This window comes from Pinus tabuliformis, chromosome X, assembly GCF_031772625.1.
Source record: "Pinus tabuliformis cultivar Carrire ecotype Pingquan chromosome X, CPIR1, whole genome shotgun sequence".
NCBI lineage: Eukaryota > Viridiplantae > Streptophyta > Pinopsida > Pinales > Pinaceae > Pinus > Pinus tabuliformis.
The window spans coordinates 1279148094-1279159134 of record NC_142308.1 but is presented as its reverse complement, the minus strand read 5'-3'; the positions used below and the strand labels follow the sequence as shown (position 1 = coordinate 1279159134).

Below are 11041 nucleotides of genomic sequence, written 5' to 3'. Positions count from 1 at the left end.
TATTTACTAAATGGAGTTTGTTCTTATAATTAAGCAGGTCATTTAAGGCTAGTTGGTCTAAAGATTCTCTCCAACTAATTAACTTTCTAGATTGGTGTTTAGTAGAAATATTGTTTCAATTGATAACTAGTTAATTAAAATAGTATAACTGTTCTAAACCTAAATTTCTTGTATTTATATTTTTGACTTTTAAAATAGTAATACAAAACTCTCAATACATTTGTGTGTGCAATAATCTATACTCATCCATTTTAAAAAAAATTCCTTAAAAAACTTTATTATACAAATTACTTTGTAATAAAGCAGAAAAAATCCATTATACTTATTCTTATTAATAAGATAAAAAATAAATATTCCTTTTAAATTCTTCCTATATAAACTTCAATATTTGTGAACCATAATGTGAAAACACAAATTTTCTTTTGAAATTTACACAAAATAATATAATAAAACACCTAATTAGGCCGATAGGCCTTTCCTATTGAAACAGACTTTCGTCGTCCTTTTCAATCTTACGTTGACACCTGGACCGTCTACACTTTTGATCTTTTATTCTATTTAACGGGCGTTCAACCATTAGCCGCCCAAAGGTCAAAGCACTCGCGCCTTCCAAAATTTCAGGCCTACAAAGCCCTTACTTCACGGTGAAAACTTATACTGTATATCATGCGGTTATCGGTTAACGACCCACAATACTCACGTCTAACGAAGTCGTGCGGATGTCTGGAACAGGAGCTTCGCCTTCCAGTATTTGACAAACATGCCGCATTTCCAGTCTGCTTTCTGGCTTTGGATTACAACACAACAACCCCAATTTCAGGACCTTATCCATCTCCACCACATCATATCGCTTCCCCAGCTTTGGATCCGATGCCTCCACCAGCCTCCCTTCTGTGTACAACTCCCACGCCCACTCCGTCAAAATCATCTTCTCCGCCTCCGTTAACGGATCCACGTTCCTTCTCCCGCAGACCACCTCCAACAGCAAAACCCCGAAGCTGAACACGTCCGAGCTGGGAGTGCCCTGCCCCGTGTGTATCAGCTCCGGCGCAATGTACCCCGGCGTTCCCACCACATGAGCCTTCTGCGGATTCTCGCTGTGATCATACAGTGGAGCCAGGGCGAACTCACCCAGTCGCCCGTTGAATTCCGAATCCAGCAGCACATTGCTCGACTTGATATCTCTGTGGACGACCGTCTTGTCCCATTGATCATGAAGATACAGCAACCCAGCAGCCACACCCTTGAGGATAGCGTATCGCTGAGGCCACGGCAGGATTGTTGTCGAATTCCCAAAGATGATTTTATCCAGGCTGCCGTTGGGCATGTAGCCGGAAACGATGAAGAGTTGCTTTTGCCTCCGACACCACCCCAGAAGGTGAACCAGGTTCCGGTGCTGTATGCTGCCCATGCTTGAGATCTCTGAGACGAGCCCCTTCATTCCCTCCGTGAACTCCTTCGATAGGCATTTCACAGCGACTTCTTGGCCGCTGCTGGGGAGAACGCCCTTGTAAACCTTGCCGAAACCCCCTTGCCCCAAAATGTTTTCGTCTAGGAACTTGCCAGTGGCTGCGCTCAATTCCTTGTAAGTAAATCGATAGGGCCAATATTCCTTCTCCCAGTCTTCGATCGTTTCCCTGTTCTTTGCTTTTTTGATAAACACGACCGCAACAATCAACGAGAAGAGAACCAGAGATGCCATGGTGACTCCGGCTATGAATCCTCGACCCCGACGTTTGGAATACATGTTAGCAAACGACGGGAGAAGCGACACCTCAAGGTCCGGCGCCGCGCCTTCGGTGGTGAAACTCCACGCCAGAACGTAATGGTCTTCAGTCAACGTCCCCATTACCGCTAAAAAGCCAATGAACATCTTCTCCTCCAGAACGTAGCGCAGGTTGATTTTCAGAGATATCAGCGGCCTCTGCGGTCTTGGCAAGCCGGCTGGCATGACGCTAATGTTGAGGCAGCTTTTAGAATGTTCGTAATCGATCCAGGCCTGTAAGTTTTGTCCGTTCCTGAGGCTCAAATTATGGAATTGCCCGCCATTCCAAAAGCCAGCGGTCATGGCGTTGACTGAGATGAGGCTGTTGATATCCACGCCCACATGGTTGTCATCCGGGTCATCGAATTCCACATTCTTGCACGTATCGAACTCTACTGCGAACAAGTGATTGGATGGCTGCCCGTTTCCGGTGAGGTTAAGCAAGCCCATATATTGGGATGACATAACGCCCATGGGAGACTTGTAGGGTGTCATGAAGAAGGCTAATCCGCTTCCGCCTGCCTTAGAGGGAGCAGGTACTATGGAGAAAACGAAGGTAGTGCTAAATGAGGAAGGCGTCTCATTTCTTTTCATCTGCATGGGATTGAAATACAGCGCCCGCCCTATCATGAAACGCGACTGATTTATGAGGGCAAGCACGGATTTTGAGCAGATAACTGAAGCCTCCGCTTCCAATTTCAAATTACTACCATCGAATCTGTCAAAGACGAAAGCGGTATGTCGAGAGTCCTGCTCGGCCTGTGCGGGAAAAGGTGGTATGACAAGGTAGATGAATGCTGTGAGAAGGAGAAGGCTGAGCCATGGAAACATCTTGAATCAATTACTTCGCTTGAGATATAATGCTCCCGGGGAAATAATAAATGGATGTTGAATATTAATACATTAATTTTTACCTGTGCCTGTCGTGGTCGCCTGACAATTCGACGACCACTATTTTGGCCATTTGCTTTTTAGAGGCCTATCAGGTAGCAGGGAATATTGACTCCGGGCGACTCCTGTTACAGCGAAATCATCGGTGACTGTAGCATGAAACATCCAGATATTCTTCCTGCATCGCCGAGCATTCCGCGGATTGAAAATTAGGGTTTTAAAATGCAGGTCAAGGTCAAGGTTCATTGTTTGTCAATTGTACAGAGTGCGCGATGGGCGGTTTTGGAGTGTTCTGCTTCCAAATAAATATAGAGACGTATTTTTTAAGAAACCTTGCTTTAATATTCTTAGTTTGAATATTTGTGATTATTTCACCTTTCAATTACTAGCCAAACTCATCCTCGCCTTCATTTTTGTTATGGGGGTCCTTCATTTTTATGCGCTGAATACATATCTATAAATGCATTTTTTTATCATTTTTCCAATTTTCATACTATTTATGCAATTGAGAATTTGTGATTATTTAATATTCTTGGTTTGAATATTTGTGATTATTTCACCCTTCAATTACTAGCCAAACTCATCCTGGCCTTCATTTTTGTTATGGGGCTCCTTCATTTTTATGCGCTGAATACATATCTATAAATGCATTTTTTTTTATCATTTTTCCAATTTTCATACTATTTATGCAATTGAGAATTTGTGATTATTTAATATTCTTAGTTTGAATATTTGTGATTATTTCACCCTTCAATTACTAGCCAAACTCATCCTGGCCTTCATTTTTGTTATGGGGGTCCTTCATTTTTATGAGCTGAATACATATCTATAAATGCATTTTTTTATCATTTTTCCAATTTCCATACTATTTTTCTAATTTAAAAAATCTATCGGCCTCTTTTTGCACTTTTTAGGGCAATTGCTAGTATAAAATATAGACATGAAATTTTCAGTTCAAATATTAAAATATATATATTTTTTTTAATTTAAATTTAAATTTAAAATTTCAATTGTGAATAACGAAATACAGATTCGTCTTTGCCCGCCAACACGTCGACTTAAAAAACATAGACACCGCATCTCAGTTCCGCTAAGTCCGCCCAAAAGATAGCGTAGATTGTTAAAACGAAAATATGAACGGGGTGGGTTGCCGAAAAGATGAGATTAATGCATACCGTATTGTATTGTTTAGCAATCAACATCGTATATCGTATCATTTCATATGGCGCATTCAATAGTACGGGGTGGCGGTGGTATGCACGCCATCCATCCGACTGCATTTGACATCAATATCAGGGTTGGCGGCGGGATGCATCATGCGACGCAATCCATCCGGCTGCATTTGAGATCAATTACAGGCGGTGGCGGCGAGATGGATGACGATATGATGGACATCCTGCTGGATAGCGGTCACCTTCAACATGTGCGAGTTGATATGTTCATCCTGTGTGAGTATTTGGAAATTAATTTGGTAACCTAACATATCAACCCATCTCCCTTTTCGAGAAAATCGAATGCATTATCAGTGATCTGTAAACGACTGTAATTTTTCCTTCTGTCCTGCTGCAACTTCCTTCATTTCTACTCCATCTTACCTGTTTAGATCCCCTTCATTAATTTTGCCTTTCTAAGGATCTGTCAATTGCAATCATGCCGCCTGTTGCAGATATACTTTCTACTCTTCCAAACCCATTGCTTGGCCTCATCCTTTCTAAAATTCCGGTCAGAGAAGCCGTCAGATGCTCGGTTCTGTCGAAGAGATGGAAATTCCTCCACACCCAAATTCCACAGCTCACTCTCTTTCCCATTCTTCTTGTGCCCACTACTAGCCGAGATCCAGATCCAGACTCTGTTGCAACGGTGGAGAAAATAATCTCCAACCTTCTGATGTTGCATTCGACGGATATCGAGGCTTTTCATTTGTTCACCGACCTATCTGCAGTTTACTCGTGAAAGCTTATGGCAATGGGTGACGTACGCAGCCTCTAGGAATGTCCAACACCTGACTCTCTGTGATACCCTTGGAAGAGAAATCCCCCCTGCCCTTTTTTCATGCACACATCTCGCTACTCTCAGGCTTTCCAACTACAATCTTAAGCATCTTCCGATCCATTTCTCTGGATTCAACCATCTCACTACTTGCCCCTTCCAAGGCATACCAGTGACATAACCGCAACGTAGTGTCGCTGTGTTTACGGAAGAATCTAGCTGTGTGCGAAAATGAATTTGATCCTAGGATAATTTGAATGCAATTTCATAATATCATAATGTATGAGCTAGTGTGAGCTAGTGTAGAAGTTTGTATTTAATTTCGGAGTTGTCTATAATGCGACTTTTTGGAGATTCTGGTGACGGAATCCGGCCGAAGAATTGAGGCTAAATCTTGATTTGTTGCAGTTAAAATGGTTTTTTAACTCCATATTTGGATTCACCATCCTGGAAAACCCCTGTGACGCTTTCATTGTGCAGAAATTAGCTATCAAACTTGCGATTCCAATAAATTCCTGCCGGATTTCGACCGGAAAAACCCACCAGAAAAACTTTCAAAAAATCGCGTTATAGACAACTGCTTTAATTTCATAATCGTATTACAGATGATGATGTCTATCGTTATAACTATTATTTACAAATTAGATTTATATTTATTTATGGTTTATTTTATAGAGTAATATAAATTAAATGATTAATAAGTAAGTATAAACACACTTATGGAAAATTAACTAAATTATAATTATTATTTTGAATAATTAAATTATTGTTTATAAAATAATTAACATATGAGTATATATATATATATATATATATATATATATATATATATTGAATTACAAAAGATTCACTTAATATTTTGAATTACAAAAGATTCACTTAAACTTTTTAATCTGTAAATCATTTTTTATAATAGTATGAAAAAAAAAAAGTTAACATATAAATTAAATATATATATTTTACAAAAATATGTAAAACTATTGTGAATTATAGAAATTCACTTAAAAATTTTAATTTGTAAATATTTTTTTTTATAACACCATTCATCAATATCATGATTTATTATTACTATATATTCAAAAAAATTATTTAATATAAAATAGGTCTATATAATATTTTTTTAATTAATCAATTTAGTTAAAAAAATAATAAAAAATTAGAAAAAAACATAATTAATTTTAATATAAATAATAACTTTTAATTTATAGTTATTAAGTATATTTTTAAATATTTTATAAATATAAAATTTTTACTTCACATTTTAAATTATCAGTAATTTAAAATTAGTGATAATTAAATTTTAAAAATAATTTATTATATTGAGATGAATTATTGAATTGACATTACAATATAAGTATCCATGAATTATTGTATTGGGATGGATTTTTAAATTATCAATAATTTAAAATTAGTGATAATTAAATTTTAAAAATGAGTTATTATATTGGAATGAATTATTGAATTGACATTACAATATAAGTATCCATGAATTATTGTATTGGGATGGATTATTGTGTTGCCATTGTATAATGTATATAATATCTTACCATAATTGTGTGTATTGATGATGTGTTAGTCACGGAGGAGAAGACCAGTATTAACTTGTACATGGTATGTGAATGCAGGGGCTAGTAAGAGATCCAATACTACCATGTGTAATCTCTCTACTCGGTAATATTCGGAAAGTAAGGTATGTATAAACCGATTTGGTAAAGGGGAAATAAGTATATTGGAAAAAAAAAAAATATTGGATAAGTTGCTTAAGAGCGCTTCTGCTCTTGAAATACTGGAAGTGGAATTACAATCGGATCCTGGGACGGCAAATGCCCTTTTGCAAAAGCTATTGAATTTGAAAAGTGGATGTGCTTCCACTGGAGAAGAATATGTGTAACCTTTTAATATTGTGAATCATGATCGACAAATGATGGAATGAAAGTATGTGACAAAAACTCTAATCTTATAACGTTTGTTTTAAGTGCTGACCGTCTTGATGCGATCTCTAAGTAGTCTATTTGAGTGTCTCTAGCGGTAAAAATATTTCTAGGTAATATACATCTCTGTTTGGTTATGTATATTTCTTACCTATGTTAGCCTATCAATCTTTGTTTCCTTATGTAACTTTGGATGCATTATGGTATGAATGTTTGGTTTTTTTTCCCTTCAATCTGGACCTTTTGGAAATCTTTGTCCATTACGAATCAGATGGCATGGGTTGTTATTTTCTTGTGGAAGAAAAGTTATTAATTTAAATCACCTTAGCATTTAGGTCGACTATATTGTTTTCATCGGTTGTTATTTTCTCGGTGGAAGAAAAATCCTTATTAATTTAAATCACTTTTAACTTTTAGATTGACAATATTGTTTTCACGGGTTGTTATTTGCTCATCGAACACAAGTCCTTATTAGTTTTAAAAATCATGGTAAACTCATCGGCAATACTTTTTACTGCAATGAAAGCGGCTATTGTCATAGATAATTTTGCTAGTGATAACTTTTTCAAAGGTCGCCTAGGTTTTTCAATAACTCTTTTCTCATCTTGTTTTTACTTATTATTTTGTAGAATAGTATGATTTCAAAGGAACTATATAGTTATATAGTATAATAAATTAAAATATTGGCAATTTATTGAGTAACTTTAATTCTTAATTTTTATTAATTTAATTGTAAATTATTTATATATATATGATGGTTAATTTTAAATTTCAAAGTTAAATTTAATTTAATTGTAAATAAAAAAAATTTAATTAGAAATTATAATAAAAATAATTTGGAAGACTAAATTTGAGTTAATCATAACTGAAAAATATTATATTGATCAAAACAATTTAGCTATAGGTAGAGCATTTTGTAAACTTGCAACTTCAAACTATTCAAAAATCTAGACCTCATGCCAAAGTATTAACAAGTATGCATTTAATCTAAAAGTTTCTATAGAAACCTTCTGATATCAAATGAATTTTTTCTTTCATATTTACCTATATCAATGTTGGATTAATATCTAGACTTTGAAAAGAAATAAGCTCCAAAATTGGAAGTTCTATATTTAAATTTAATAAAAGATAGATAAGATTGATAAAATTAATAGAAGATATAAGAGATAGAGTACCATGAGCTCTAACATGTTTTAATTCTTTAGTTTAGCTCTTTAAATTATTGATTTGGTAATTTTCTAGTTGAAATTGTGATTTTTTTTCAATCAAGATTTCCATTATTAATGATAATTGTGCCACTAATTATTATATCTGAACTTCAACTGCAGCAAAACATTATAGAAATCCTTCAATTTTAAAAAGTATAGCAAAACATTGTAGAGATCCTTCCATTTTAAAAAGTACATAAAAAACATGTAGTATGTCCATTATGGCTTTGGAAGTGATCATATAGAAGTTTCAAAGTCTTGCATGTAAAACTAAATGCGAAGCAAGATTATTGTTAAGATTAAAGATAGAAAACCAAAAAAGTCATTAACTTAATAATATATAATATTATGAAGTGATTCAGATGACTTAATAATATATAATATTATGAAGTGATTCAGATGATGCATTAGAAGATAATAATAATGAAGTATGAAATGATAAATGACAATGTTTTGATATGTCTAATAGCTTAAGTTTAGAAGTAATTTATTTAACCCTGATTACCAAATTTGGCTGAATTAGGCCCGAGATTCGTTACGTCGACTAATACCTTGAAATTTGATTATCTTCTGAGAAAATTTGTTAAATTTATTTCAAGACGGTAATTTTTTGAGAAAATCATTTTCCATATTCCTCACCTCATTTTCTTCCAGCGTCTGGAGATTGAAAACGTTCATTCTTTAAAAAACAGTCTTCTAAGGGCAGCAGTTGGAATACCAAACAATTCTTTATCCTCGTGCAGAGGTTGTTAAGCTCCATTGATTTTACAGAAAAGCTACCTTGATTTATGGAATTGCAGCTTTTCTTAACTTATGGAAACCAACTGCAGTAGTTTCCTTAAGTTAAGAAAATCAACTGCAATTACTAAATTTATAATTGGGAGCTACTAAAGTGGTCCATCACTTTGATCTGATCTCTACCTTGATTTGTGGTTTTTCTAACACATAGCTTTAGGAGCTTGATGGAAGCTTAGCTATATGTTCATTTGTTTGGTCCCCAAGCTCATATCTCAATCCCCTTCAGTTCTACACCATCTAGCTGAGATAGCAGAGCTCGGAAGTGCCTTCAGACTAGTTGCCTTCTTTCCTTTTTGCATGTGCAGCTAGAGCATGGTGTTTCAGAAGGAAATTGCATCAACAGTTTCACCAATGGCTGGAGGTAATTCGTATCCCTGGGCATTAAGTTTCAGTGATTCTTTTCAGTTCTTTCCGCATGCAGAATCGTTGTTTAAGTTTATTAGTTTTCTAACAGTTGGTATCAGAGCCCTTTTACCTCTGCCTTGTTGTGTGTTGGCCAAGAAACGAATTCTTATTTCTGGACATGGCCTATTAAGCATAACAGTCTTTTTCCGCATATGCTTTCGATTCTTTAGAGCGCACCGTTAAATAGAGCTGTAAGCTTTCTTTAGAGATGTTTGATCTGGTAAATTCATGAGATAAAGAGGCAGGGATTATAATGACATTAATAATACGTTGGTAAATAAGATGATATATTTTTTTATCGTTTTCTGTTGCTGGTCTGTGCACGAGAGACGTTCTTAAATGTAAACTGAATAGGAATCAATCGAACCCAAATCGGTTTCTCTGTTGTTGACATGAAATACGTATTAAAATTAGATGGGAGAAAGTATCGAACCCCAGACCTTGATGATGTGCTACATGCCCTTTCTGTTGCTAACATGAGGACGTATGCAAATTAGATGGGATAGTATCGAACTCAAGACCTCCTCAACTGAGCTACAGGCCAATGCGCCAACTTTATCTATGCATTTAAATTCGGGAAAAACAGTTTTTGGTGCTAACCCAATGGCTGTTACTATTAATTTCTATTATATGCAAGCCTGGAAATATACCCACCATTTGCAGGAGCTGCTGTTTCTGCCATAACATTAGTTGTGGCATTTGGATTTGCTGTCTCACACCCATGCTTAACACTGAAGACAAGGGAAGATGCCGTCAATTTTTTTTTGTAAAGAAACAGTGGTTCAGGCTATTGCGCGAGCTTCCTCAAAGGGCTTTGCCATGGGGATATCTGTAACCATATTCATCTTTTCTGTTATAGCATTGGGTACTATAATATCTGTTAAACCTTTAGATGATCTGGGCTACCGTGGTTGGAATGGTGACCAAGAGGGTTTCACTTCCCCATATACATCATCTTTTTACTTGGGTTGGGCTATTGCATCCGCTTTTGCTCTAACCATCACTGGCATTCTCCCTGTTGTTTCTTGGTTTGCAACTTACCGATTTTTCCTTTCATCGTCTTCTTTAGTTCGGCACTTGACCGCTGATGGTTTGCAACCCTATTAAAAAAAAAAAATAACCGTGACGCTTGCCGATGTGGCATAAGCTGCCGATTCTTAGTTGTGCCTCGTGCCGAATGTGTGCTAAGTCAGTGGATGACACTAACCAGTTTTCCACATATTTTTTTTAAAAGAAATTAATTCCAGTCTTCAGTCATACTTCTTTACGTTCAGACCAAATATTTTCATCTAAACTATAGTTTGTTAAAATATCTATTATGTTCATCCAAATATTTCATGAGAGCTATAGTTTGTTAAAATGATTGGATGATCATTTAACTACATATGCAGGAAATGCAAGCTCTTGTACTGAATTTGATTTGCATTTTTGGGTACAAAATCCAACGTTAAATAATACCATGTGTTATAAAACAACTTTGAATATTACTCATCTTTTTGGGCCTAGATGATAAGATCCATGTGGGTTTGCATGACATTATCGTGGTGGTCATGTAGATCTTATGCCATAGAAATGGGTCCTATATGCCCATGAGATAAGGGTTAACACGATAATGGACAAACAAACTTACACAAGTGATATGCAATATTGATTATTTGGTAAGAGTCCATATTAGTGTGTGTATATGTGTGGGTTTGTATATACAATGCAATATAAATGTAGCTATATATATTTTAATCTTTTTTAATCTAAATGCAATCATTAAATTCCACATTTTGAATTACTTGTTCTCATTTTACTTTTATATGTCTTTATATAGCAAGGCTTCTGGCTGACACATCTAGTGGTGCAGTTAGCAGCCTTAAAGACTTGCACAATTTGTGTGTTAGCATGTGCCATGCTATTCAATATATGTTTATATGATGGTTCTTGAATTCGTTAGCTGCATCTCCTGATCCCATCATTATCGGATAATGGCACTCTGTAAATTTTATAATTGATTACATATTTATTGTAAAATTTACATTGAACTTACATTTATGAACAGTTGTAAT

The 11041-nt window shown here is 35.5% G+C and overlaps 1 pseudogene; it reads right to left on the bottom strand.

Annotated features, from left to right (window-relative positions):
• Positions 1-679: 679 nt before the first annotated feature.
• LOC149144706 (L-type lectin-domain containing receptor kinase SIT2 pseudogene) lies at positions 680-2729 on the bottom strand (annotated as a pseudogene).
• Between the last annotated feature and the right edge of the window lie 8312 nt (positions 2730-11041).